This window comes from Bufo gargarizans, chromosome 7 (assembly GCF_014858855.1).
Source record: "Bufo gargarizans isolate SCDJY-AF-19 chromosome 7, ASM1485885v1, whole genome shotgun sequence".
NCBI lineage: Eukaryota > Metazoa > Chordata > Amphibia > Anura > Bufonidae > Bufo > Bufo gargarizans.
Window position 1 is genome coordinate 24,847,261 of NC_058086.1, and position 14,244 is coordinate 24,861,504.

The following is a 14,244-nucleotide window of genomic DNA, read 5'->3' on the forward strand; positions in this document are numbered from 1 at the left end:
GACAATCTCTTTCTAACAAAGCTAGAACCGGCCCTGCACCTCACATGGATCCAGAGATCTCCACATTCATTGCTCCATTTGTTCTGCTTAGATTTACTTCAGGCTGACAGCTCAAAGAGTGTGTCCTTTCTGCTGTAGCTCTTTCCCTGTAACTGCCACAGCTTCTAAGAGAAGATAAGGCTAGTGACAGTTGAAAATCTAAACTGAGCGCGTGCGACCACCTCAGTGAGGTGGACAGAGAAGTGAGGAAAAGAACAGACAGCAGGTGGCGCTATACAGATGCATTTTATTGAATAACTTAGTGGCTATACAAAATTTTTAATCACATGCAATTGCAAAAGTGTTCAGATCCAGGCGCTGGTATGGTTTGAAAAATGTAGAATATTTTATGTTGGACAACCCCTTTAACCACCTCCCGACCGCCTAACGCACCAATGCGTCCGGGAGGTGGTTGATTTACTCCTCCTGGACGCATCGGCGCGTCATCTCGCGATACCCGAGATTTCCTGTGAACGCGCGCACGCAGGCGCGCGCGCTCACAGGAACGGAAGGTAAGCGAGTGGATCTCCAGCCTGCCAGCGGCGATCGCTCGCTGGCAGGCTGGAGATGTGATTTTTTTTTAACCCCTAACAGGTATATTAGACGCTGTTTTGATAACAGCGTCTAATATACCTGCTACCTGGTTCTCTGGTGGTCCCCATGTTTGGACCGACCACCAGAGGACACAGGTAGGTCAGTAAAGTCGCACCAAACACCACACTACACTACACCCCCCCCCGTCACTTATTAACCCCTTATGAACCCCTGATCACCCATGATCACCCCATATAAACTCCCTGATCACCCCCCTGTCATTGATCACCCCCCTGTCAGGCTCCGTTCAGACGTCCGTATGATTTTTACGGATCCATGGATACATGGATCGGATCAGCAAAACGCATACGGACGTCTGAATGGAGCCTTACAGGGGGGTGATCAATGACAGGCGGGTGATCACCCATAAGGATTCCCTGATCACCCCCTGTCATTGATCACCCCCCTGTAAGGCTCCATTCAGACGTCCGTATGATTTTTACGGATCCATGGATACATGGATCGGATCCGCAAAACACATGCGGACGTCTGAATGGAGTCTTACAGGGGGGTGATCAATGACAGGCGGGTGATCACCCATAAGGATTCCCTGATCACCCCCTGTCATTGATCACCCCCCTGTAAGGCTCCATTCAGACGTCCGTATGATTTTTACGGATCCATGGATACATGGATCGGATCCGCAAAACACATGCGGACGTCTGAATGGAGCCTTACAGGGGGGTGATCAATGACAGGCGGGTGATCACCCATATACACTCCCTGATCACCCCCTGTCATTGATCACCCCACTGTCATTGATCACCCCCCTGTAAGGCTCCATTCAGACGTCCGCATGTATTTTGCGGATCCGATCCATGGATCCGTAAAAATCATTCGGACGTCTGAATGGAGCCTTACAGGGGGGTGATCAATGACAGAGGGGTGATCACCCATATACACTCCCTGATCACCCCCTGTCATTGATCACCCCCCTGTAAGGCTCCATTCAGACGTCCGCATGTGTTTTGTGGATCCGATCAATGTATCCATGGATCCGTAAAAATCATATGGACGTCTGAATGGAGCCTTACAGGGGGGTGATCAATGACAGGGGGGTGATCACCCATATACACTCCCTGATCACCCCCTGTCATTGATCACCCCCCTGTAAGGCTCCATTCAGACGTCCGCATGTGTTTTGCGGATCCGATCCATGTATCCATGAATCCGTAAAAATCATTCGGACGTCTGAATGGAGCCTTACAGGGGGGTGATCAATGACAGAGGGGTGATCACCCCCTGTCATTGATCGCCCCCCTGTAAGGCTCCATTCAGACGTCCGCATGTGTTTTGCGGATCCGATCCATGTATCCATGTATCCGTAAAAATCATACAGACGTCTGAATGGAGCCTTACAGGGGGGTGGTCAATGACAGGGGGGTGATCACCCATATACACTCCCTGATCACCCCCTGTCATTGATCACCCCCCTGTAAGGCTCCATTCAGACGTCCGCATGTGTTTTGCGGATCCGATCCATGTATCCATGGATCCGTAAAAATCATACGGACGTCTGAATGGAGCCTTACAGGGGGGTGATCAATGACAGGGGGGTGATCACCCATATACACTCCCTGATCACCCCCTGTCATTGATCACCCCCCTGTAAGGCTCCATTCAGACGTCCGCATGTGTTTTGCGGATCCGATCCATGTATCCGTGGATCCGTAAAAATCATTCGGACGTCTGAATGGAGCCTTACAGGGGGGTGATCAATGACAGAGGGGTGATCACCCATATACACTCCCTGATCACCCCCTGTCATTGATCACCCCCCTGTAAGGCTCCATTCAGACGTCCGCATGTGTTTTGTGGATCCGATCCATGTATCCATGGATCCGTAAAAATCATACGGACGTCTGAATGGAGCCTTACAGGGGGGTGATCAATGACAGGGGGGTGATCACCCATATACACTCCCTGATCACCCCCTGTCATTGATCACCCCCCTGTAAGGCTCCATTCAGACGTCCGCATGTGTTTTGCGGATCCGATCCATGTATCCATGGATCCGTAAAAATCATTCGGACGTCTGAATGGAGCCTTACAGGGGGGTGATCAATGACAGAGGGGTGATCACCCCCTGTCATTGATCGCCCCCCTGTAAGGCTCCATTCAGACGTCCGCATGTGTTTTGCGGATCCGATCCATGTATCCATGGATCCGTAAAAATCATACAGACGTCTGAATGGAGCCTTACAGGGGGGTGATCAATGACAGGGGGGTGATCACCCATATACACTCCCTGATCACCCCCTGTCATTGATCACCCCCCTGTAAGGCTCCATTCAGACGTCCGCATTTTTTTTGCGGATCCGATCCATGTATCCATGGATCCGTAAAAATCATACGGACGTCTGAATGGAGCCTTACAGGGGGGTGATCAATGACAGGGGGGTGATCACCCATATACACTCCCTGATCACCCCCTGTCATTGATCACCCCCCTGTAAGGCTCCATTCAGACGTCCGCATGTGTTTTGCGGATCCGATCCATGGATCCGTAAAAATCATACGGACGTCTGAATGGAGCCTTACAGGGGGGTGATCAATGACAGGGGGGTGATCACCCATATACACTCCCTGATCACCCCCTGTCATTGATCACCCCCCTGTAAGGCTCCATTCAGACGTCCGCATGTGTTTTGCGGATCCGATCCATGTATCTATGGATCCGTAAAAATCATACGGACGTCTGAATGGAGCCTTACCAGGGGGGTGATCAATGACAGGGGGGTGATCAGGGAGTGTATATGGGTGATCACCCCCCTGTCATTGATCACCCCCCTGTCATTGATCACCCCCCTGTGATTGATCACCCCCCTGTAAGGCTCCATTCAGACATTTTTTTGGCCCAAGTTAGCGGAAATATATATTTGTTTTTGTTTGTTTTTTCTTACAAAGTCTCATATTCCACTAACTTGTGTCAAAAAATAAAATCTCACATGAACTCACCATACCCCTCACGGAATCCAAATGCGTAAACATTTTTAGACATTTATGTTCCAGACTTCTTCTCACGTTTTAGGGCCCCTAAAAAGCCAGGGCAGTATAAATACCCCACATGTGACCCCATTTCGGAAAGAAGACACCCCAAGGTATTCCGTGAGGGGCATATTGAGTCCATGAAAGATTGAAATTTTTGTCCTAAGTTAGCGGAAAGTGAGACTTTGTGAGAAAAAAACAAAAAAATAATCAATTTCCGCTAACTTATGCAAAAAAAAAAAAATTCGAGGAACTCGCCATGCCCCTCATTGAATACCTTGGGGTGTCTTCTTTCCAAAGTGGGGTCACATGTGGGGTATTTATACTGCCCTGGCTTTTTAGGGGCCCGAAAGCGTGAGAAGAAGTCTGGGATCCAAATGTCTAAAAATGCCCTCCTAAAAGGAATTTGGGCACCTTTGCGCATCTAGGCTGCAAAAAAGTGTCACACATCTGGTATCGCCGTACTCAGGAGAAGTTGGGCAATGTGTTTTGGGGTGTCATTTTACATATACCCATGCTGGGTGAGATAAATATCTTGGTCAAATGCCAACTTTGTATAAAAAAAAGGGAAAAGTTGTCTTTTGCCAAGATATTTCTCTCACCCAGCATGGTTATATGTAAAATGACACCCCAAAACACATTCCCCAACTTCTCCTGAGTACGGCGATACCAGATGTGTGACACTTTTTTGCAGCCAAGGTGGGCAAAGGGGCACATATTCCAAAGTGCACCTTTTGGATTTCGCAGGCCATTTTTTACACATTTTGATTGCAAAGTACTTCTCACACATATGGGCCCCTAAATTGCCAGGGCAGTATAACTACGCCACAAGTGACCCCATTTTGGAAAGAAGACACCCCAAGGTATTCCGTGAGGGGCATGGCGAGTTCCTAGAATTTTTTATTTTTTGTCGCAAGTTAGTGGAATATGAGACTTTGTAAGAAAAAAAAAATTTCAATAAAATCATCATTTTCCGCTAACTTGTGACAAAAAATAAAAAGTTCTATGAACTCACTATGCCCATCAGCGAATACCTTAGGGTGTCTACTTTCCGAAATGGGGTCATTTGTGGGGGGTTTTCTACTGTTTGAGCATTGTAGAACCTCAGGAATCATGACAGGTGCTCAGAAAGTCAGAGCTGCTTCAAAAAGCGGAAATTCACATTTTTGTACCATAGTTTGTAAACGCTATAACTTTTACCCAAACCATTTTTTTTTGCCCAAACATTTATTTTTTTATCAAAGACATGTAGAACAATAAATTTAGCGAAAAATTTATATATGGATGTCGTTTTTTTTTGCAAAATTTTACAGCTGAAAGTGAAAAATGTCATTTTTTTGCAAAAAAATCGTTAAATTTCGATTAATAACAAAAAAAGTAAAAATGTCAGCAGCAATGAAATACCACCAAATGAAAGCTCTATTAGTGAGAAGAAAAGGAGGTAAAATTCATTTGGGTGGTAAGTTGCATGACCGAGCGATAAACGGTGAAAGGAGTGTAGTGCAGAAGTGTAAAAAGTGGCCTGGTCATGAAGGGGGTTTTAGCTAGCGGGGCTGAAGTGGTTAAAGGGAGTCTGTCACCAAAATATGACATTGTACACCACTTACATGGCTCTCTAGCACACCTATCCATGATTTAAATGGTACCTTTGTAATTTTCTTTTGAGTTTCACCAGCAGAAAAAACGCACTTTAATCCATATGCAAATGAGGGCTCGCAAGTGCCCGGGGCGGCATTCAGTGTGTAGGTGCCCAGGCTGCTCTGCCTTCTTTTTACATTACTCCTCCCCAGCCTCTTCCTTGGCCCACCGTCCCTTGCGTCAGGGCCGTAGCTAGAACTGCCTGGGCCCCACAGTATATTTTTGTGCAGGGCCCCTGCCCAACTTAATGGACGCAGTCATACACGCACTCACCACATACATGGACGCAGTCATACACGCACTCACCACATACATGGACGCAGTCATACACACACTCACCACATACATGGACGCACTCACCACATACATGGACGCACTCATACACGCACTCACCACATACATGGACGCACTCACCACATACATGGACGCACTCATACACGCACTCACCACATACATGGACGCACTCACCACATACATGGACGCACTCATACATGCACTCACATATGCAGCCAGCCTGCTCTACAGTAGCTTCACACTGGTGGGTGGGGCTTGATCCCATAAAGTTCTGCTATTGGCTGGCAGCTGATGTCATAGTAAGCTGCCAGCCAATAGAAAACAGAAAGCAGTACTGGCAAGTGGTGTGCCAGTACTGCGGATCCCAGCCTGAGAGCGGCCATAGGATGAGGAGAAGACGGCAATTATACTGTATCTGCTCCTCACTGAGTACGGACCTTCAGTGGTAGGAGCTCCAGCACTGCTGCTGTAAGTGGCATCTACTTCTATAAAGTGCAGCAGTTGTGAGTAGGGGCAGCCCTAGATCTAATGAAAACATTCAGTACTGCTCTGGGGCCCCTTATGAGCTCGGGCCCCAAAGCAGTCGCTTCCCTGCTAGCTATGCCACTGCCTTCCGTCATTCACAGGACCAGTCGATATCCCGTGCGTGCGCAGTGCACCACCGGCACGGGCATGCGCACCGTGATGCCCATTGTGGGCACAGCATCGCTACATGTAGTGCGCATGCGCCAGCACAGGCATGAAACCAGTGACTAGGGGGCGGACCAGAAGCAAACAGGAGGACTGGAGGCCGGCGCATGCGCACTACACATAGCAATGCCGTGCCCACAATGGGCATCACAGTGCGCATGCTCTCGCCGGTGGTGCACTGCGCATGCGCGGGATATCGGACGGTCCTGTGGATGACGCAAGGGACTTGCAGGGCGGCCAAGGAAGAGGCTGGGGAGGAGTAAAGTAAAAAGAAGGCAGAGCAGCCTGGGCTCCTACACACTGAATGCCGCCCCGGGCACTTGCGAGCCCTCATTTGCATATGGATTAAACTGCGTTTTTCCTGCTGGTGAAACTCAGAAGAAAATTATAAAGGTACCATTTGAATCATGGATAGGTGTTCTAGAGAGCCATGTAAGTGGTGTATAACATCATATTTTGGCGACAGACTCCCTTTAATGGGAGTCTTTCATCTAAAATCACCATTATAGAACACTAACATCAGGATGTCCATTACATTCCCCATATTAGAATGCTACCTTCCATATTGCTGTCCATCGCCGATTTTCTCCAAAAAACGCTTTTATTCAATATGATAGTAAGCTTCTATATGTGCCCGGGGACGGCGTTCATGCGGCCGGTGCCCATGCCCCTCGACGCTTTTCATACCAAACCCCTCCCCTTTCACCCCTCTGGCTCGCCCTAGGTTCTTCTGATTACCTCCTCCCTTCAGTGAGAAATCCCGCGCGCCAGGACTAAGGGATGGCAAAGGAGGAGAGATGATGCAGCGCCAACCGCCCTGTCACCGCCAGTTCTGTGAGAAGGTTTGGCAGACGTTCTTCTCTACCTCTTGCATGATGTTCTTTGTTTTGGTTTCACTTTGTCATCTCCTTTCCTTCTCCCAGCTGTCACCTATTTACACTAATTGTCTCCCTTTATATTCCCTCCCATACTGCCTCACTTTGCGGTTTATACTTCTTCCTGGATGAGTTGTTCACTGCTGGAGTCTGCTACTGTTGATTCCTCAGATAAGTCTTTTTCCTTTATTTGTGTTTCCTTGCTGGCTTAATTCTAGGTGACCCTGACTCCGTCCGTATTAAGTGCAGGGAGCCGGTGGTCGTGTCCCCTCACTATTATAGGGTTTTCAGGTGTCACACAGTATTAGGTACGTGGGCATGCAATCGTCTACCATAAAGACCTTTGCATGGGCATAGCAGTCAGGGAGAGCTCTAGGGGTTTTATAGGGCTCACCCATATGCTCCTTAGTTTGGGATCAAGCCAGTCGGATGTTTATTTATAAGTTCCAGCTTTCTGCAACATCATCCGTGACACGCCCCTTCTCCGGCTTCAGCACAGCCTTCTGATGCAGCTGTTTAGATTGGGATGTACGGGCCGGCGCATGCGCATTAAACGCTCTAGTGCCTCTGCCCATAATGGGTAATGCTGTGCGCCGGTGCGAAGATTCTGTTGAACGGCGCAGGATTTCTCACTGAAGGGAGGTGGTAATCAGAAGAACCTAGGGCGGGCCAGAGGGGTGAAAGGGGAGGGGTTTGGCATGAAAAGTGCTGAGGGGCATGGGCACCGGCTGCATGAATGCCGTCCCTGGGCACCTATAGAAGCTAACTATCATATTGAATAAAAGTGTTTTTCTGAGAAAATCGGCGATGGACAGCAATATGGAAGGCAGCATTCTAATATGGGTAATGTAATGGAGATCCTGATGTTAGTGTTCTATAATGGTGATTTTAGGTGAAAGACTCCCTTTAAGTATACTGTTTACAACACTAATGGCTGTGTGCAGTGATTTTCCGGCACAGTCCTACAGGCAGTATGAATTTTCCCATACTTAAAAGCAAATAAAGCAATCCAATAAGCTTGTTGAGTACAGGGCACATGTATGGTTTATGGCCTGAGACACATTCCTCAGTCTATAGTGATGCAGTCATAAAAATAGACCACGTTGACGTGCAGGATGCCACGGGTGAAGGGCAGTGACCGCCAGGTGAGGGGTCCGGGTCATGTTTTTATACCCTTGTACTTGGACTATAAGATATAGTAGGAGATAATATAATAAAGATTTGTAATACCGCTCCACCTACCACGTGTTAGTTATAATACTTACGGTATGTCTTCTTATGTGGCAAAGAGGCATTTGGGACCACCAAGAATTGGGTACAACCGCTAACTCGGCACTTACTGGGCAACATATAACTATGGTGCTGATTATGACAGAATTTTTGGCAGCAGGTACACCGTAATTTACGTTTTTCATGGTGACACAAGTCACATAATACTCAAAATAAATAAGAGAACACCGACCCTTATATTTTGGATAAACAAGGCCGTGTTGCTTTATTTTGCGGTTACCCATAAAATTGCACCAATAAATATTTAATAAATAATCCATAAATAGATAATAAAAATCCACGCAGCATTAGCTGGGCAACAAAATCCCCCAAATAAAGGCAACATGACTAAAACAGGGGCGGGAGGGCGGGCGGGGTGCTGCTCCTGGTCTTCTTGAACTGCCAGGAACTAATGGCGATGTTCCCCGCCGCCAGAGGATCCAGCCAATCAGCTGAGAAGAAGTTTCCGCTTCTACACACCGGAACCAATGAACAGCTGGATCATCAGGAACCATCACTGGGCAGAAGAACCAAGACCGGCCAAACTGGATTCACTTCAGGTAAGGCCTGTGAAAACAAAACACAAACAGAGGGGGGAGAGGGGGGGACACAAAACCACCAACCAGCCATAACATTAAAACCCACAGAAAACCTAGTGACTGTCCCCATGAGTCCCCCAAGCTAAACGCTCTGGGGGGGGGGGGGGGGGGCCCATACATTTTTGCCACCAGTCAGCCCCATGTGTGAACCCTTGCTACATCATTACCAAACATATCACTCATTTCCTATTTCTGCTCTGGCGGTATAATGTAAGCGCTATACAGCAGTGTCATAGTCACAGTGCATTGTGCTGTTAAGTGATCACCCTGTGGGCTTATTATATAGCCACTTAAAGGGGTTCTCCAGGAATTAAAAAAATGAAAATACTTAAATATTATTTTATAATAAATATATTCACAAATACCTTTCATTACTTAGAATGGCTTGTTTTGTCTAGAGAGAAATCATTAGGAGAAATAAAATGGCCGCCGTCCTATCAGTACGCACAAAATCCGTCCTAATCGCACAGGAGGACAAGTTACTTCACCACAATGGGCCATAGAGCTGCCTTATCCTCCTCTCTGCTTGTCAGGAATCATGGTCCTGAATACAGGTGAATCTGTGGGAATGGAGATGATGAGGAGACCTGAGCGGAGGGTGAGGTGAGGCTAATGAGCAGCAGCTCTTGTATGCAGTCTCCATTACCACAGCCTGTCCTCTCTGCTCTGCTTGTCAGGAATCATGATCCTGAATACAGGGGAATCTCTGTGGGAATGGAGATGATGAGGAGACATGAGAGGAGGGTGAGGTGAGGCTAATGAGCAGCTGCACTTGTATGTCATCAACTCCATCCCTATTCCATTCCATAAACAACTACATAAACGACATACCTACAGTGTAGTACGTTGGTTCGAATCTTCACATGACCAATATAAAATGCAGCTAAACTAGAAGGACCAGATCTTACAGAACCGCCCCCTTGTGCAAACACGGCTGGAATATCAGGTTTGGGTTTTGGTGACAAAAAGATACTCACACAAACTCTCGCTGGGGTGTCGTCACCATGTACAGAATGACACAGAGTCATGGGGAAATATGAGGCATAGTCCTGGGATATCTACCACCTTCTCCTACTTTTAGCTTTAGGATGTCAGGGTATGCTGCGAGTAGTAGTTTCCCAACAGCTGGAAATTGTAGACCACTTAGGAATATAAAGGATTTGCTTATCTTCCGTAATCCTACTTAAAGTGGAATTAAAAAATTTGAGTTTATTGAGAAGGATCCAAAGTTTTTGACTTTCATTTGTTATCTTGCTCTGGAGGACCCGACATGTCTATACATTGTGTGGATAATCCATTGATATAAAGGGGAATTGTGCAATACTTCATTTAGCCTGTGGGGGTGCTGCAGGAGAATTAAACACTTGCTGCCAGGTCCACGTACAGAATACAGATGATCACAGGAAGGTCCCTATGGTTAGGTTTTTACTGGGGAACCTTCTAACAAAAAGGTACTGCCCAAAGAGGATAAACCCTTTAACATCTAGCACTTTGCCTTTGGCCTATATTGTCCCCGCTCTAAATATAACCTGCAGACTATCTTATCACATTATAACCACATGAATCACATTCTCAATGTTTATCTACCAAATGCCAAAACAGGTGCGTCCATACCCAGGCGTAGCAGCATTATATTATCTACAGGAATACCAGTAGAGGTAGGACCGTAGGAGAGAGAGAGGTCAAGTGATCTTATAGATGACCATATCCACTGAACTAGCAGCCCTTCCTCTGCACCACACATGCTATCAGTATATGTAATGTTCCTAATTTCTTTTGAGAGTCCTATCGACAATCAAGCATCAGTAAGAGGCGTCATAGTATGTGTTCTGATGGTCCAGTGCTTGGACTTTGACCTTATAATCCCTTGAGCCTTACATATTCTATACATGATAATAACCATGGAGAGTAAAAAGTGATCTACAAAGCATTGACTTGGCTAACCATGTGGAATGAGTGGTTGTCTTAGGGATCAAGCACTTTAAGTGGCCCATAGCCCTTCAATCTACCTCATGCAGATGTTGGCCTAGTGGTGGAGGACAATGGAGCTTGAGGGCTCAGCATTTGAAGAGGTCTGTAGTCTTCTGATCCACCACATACATATGACAAAAGACAGATGGAGGATCCATTACATTAATTTGCCCATATTTCACTCAACCACCTCATGCAGATGATAGATGGTTGAGGACACTGGTGCTTGAGGGCCAAGTACTTGAAGAAGTCTATAATGTTCATATTAACCTCAAGTAAATGCTATGCTGAGTGGAAGAGGGCAATGGCACTATAATGTCCAGTGTTTAAAGGGATCAGCAGCCCCTAAGCCACTCAATGCAGATGACAGGCCTAGTAGCTGAGTGGTTCTTGTGGTTCCAGCTCTTAATCAGTCCAATATGCCTCCCTTCACCTCATGAAGTTGATGAGCCTAGTGGTAGAGGACAATGGAGCTTGAAGACCCAGCTTGAAGAGATCTATAGTTGTTCCTTCCACCTCATGCAGATCTTCATATTCATCTCAAGTAGATGGCAGATCGAGTGCCAGAAGACAATGGCATTAGAAGGCCTAGCTTTTGAAGGGGCCAGTAGCCCTCTGAACCACCTCATGCAGATGACAGGCCCAGTGGTTAAGTAGAGTGGAGCTTGAGATTGCAGTACTTATCAAGATCCATATCCTCACAACCACCCCATGCAGCTGAAAAGCCAACTGGTGCAGAGGACAGTGGCATGAGGGTCCAGCACTTGAGAGACCCAAAGTTCTCCCATCTATTTCATTCAAATGATGGGCCTAGTGGTACAGGGCAATAGAACTTGATGACCCAGCACTCAAAGAGACCCATTGGCTTTCCATCTGTTTCATGCAGGTCTTCATATTCACCTCAAGTAGTGGCAGGCATAGTGGTAGAAAACAACATTGGAAGGTCCAGCTTTTGAAAGGGCCAGTAGCCCTCTGAACCACCTCATGCAGATGACACAGCACTCACACAGACCAATAGTCTTCCCATCCATCTCATACAGATGATGTACCCAATAGTGGAGGACAGTGGAGCTCGAGGGCCCAGGACTTGAAGGAACGTAGAGATGTCTGTTCAACCTCATGCAGATCTTCATATTCATCTCAAGTAGATGGCAGGCCAAGTGATAGAGGACAACATTGAAAGGTCCAGCTGTTGATGGAGCCACTAGCCCTCTGAACGACCTCATGCAGATGAACCAGCACTCACAGAAACCCACAGTTCTTCCATCTATCTCACGCAAATGATGTACCCAAAGGTGGAGGACACCTACCTACACCCTGCCAAGGAAGGTTATGCAGCAGGGAGCTTGTCCCGGCTGGGCGCCTGTTAAAGCCAGCTAGAGCACCATCAGCTCTGCTGGACCTGGAGGCCCAAGGTACGAGCCTCAAGAGCCAGGGAGAGACAGCACCTCTCGATAAAGACAAAGACAGACCAGACTACAGAAAGTTAAGTACAGCAGAGAGGAAAAGTTCCTATTTAATACTGTCAGCAGAGCCAGAGAGTAACTGATGGAGCAGGGCAGAGTGTGTTTGCCTGCCAGAATTAATCCCAAAGCCTGCTGGTAACCATAATAAAGTTGGAAGATTGTTGCCTGATGCAAGTTTATTCAAGTAAAGCTGTTTTCAAGTTCATTATCAAGTCTGGACTCCTATTCATTTCTTCACCCCACCATTTAACTACCTTTTTTCTGCAGTGGACGGCCACGCTTGGGGTTCCAGTGTATCCATGTAGGAGCACCGTGACAAGTTCAACACCTATAAGGGGACATTAGGCCACCCTACACCACTCTGGCATTCCTGCCCTGGGTACCACCATATCACTAAAAGGGGGCCCTGTGCCCTCGTTGCTGTAATGCAACTGGCGTCACAACAAACACTTATAACATCTTAAAGGCACATTTTGCCGTTGACGTGCGTCGCACCTGTTTAACCTTCTTCTGTGGCGGATGATGACGTAAGTTGTTGGCATTTTATGTAATCTTCTGTAGAAATCATTGACAGAATGAATAAATCTCTGGTGTCAACTGCTGTCTCCACCGCCTCTGCTCTCAAAATCATCTCAGCTTCCATCCTGATCTGTCACATACAACCTGTGGCATAATTAAAAAACACCTTAGCGGCTGCAGAACCTCATAATACACACCTCAGCTGCTGCAGAACATCATAATACACACCTCAGCTGCTGCAGAACATCATAATAAACACCTCAGCTGCTGCAGAACCTCATAATACACACCTCAGCTGCTGCAGAACATCATAACAAACACCTCAGCTGCTGCAGAACCTCATAATACACACCTCAGCTGCTGCAGAACATCATAATACACACCTCAGCTGCTGCAGAATCTCATAATACACACCTCAGCTGCTGCAGAACATCATAATACACACCTCAGCTGCTGCAGAACATCATAATACACACCTCAGCTGCTGCAGAACCTCATAATACACACCTCAGCTGCTGCAGAACCATATAATACACACCTCAGCTGCTGCAGAACCTCATAATACACACCTCACCTGCTGCAGAACATCATAATTAGGGATGAGCAAATCGAATTCGGATGAAACATCCGAAGTCGATTCGCATAAAACTTCGTTCTAATACTGTACAGAGCAGGAGCCCCGTACAGTATTAGAATGTATTGGCTCCGATGAGCCGAAGTTATTACTTCACCAAGTCTCACGAGACTTCGCACAATAACTTCATGAATTTATTTGTACTGTAAAAAGACATTTCCCGAACTTGGGTTCGGTTCGAAGTCTTGTGAGAGTCTCGCAATAACGTCAACTCATCGGAGCCAATACATTCTAATACTGTACGGAGCTCCTGCTGCGTACAGTATTAGAACAAAGTTTTATGCGAATCGACTTTGGATGTTTCATCTGAAGTTGATTCGCTCATCCCTTATCATAATACACACCTCAGCTGCTGCAGAACCTCATAATACACACCTCAGCCGCTGCAGAACCTCATAATACACACCTCAGCAGCTGCAGAACCTCATAATACACACCTCAGCTGCTGCAGAACCTCATAATACACACCTCAGCTGCTGCAGAACCTCATAATACACACCTCAGCTGCTGCAGAACCTCATAATACACACCTCAGCTGCTGCAGAACCTCATAATACACACCTCAGCTGCTGCAGAACCTCATAATACACACCTCAGCTGCTGCAGAACCTCATAATACACACCTCAGCTGCTGCAGAACCTCATAATACACACCTCAGCTGCTGCAG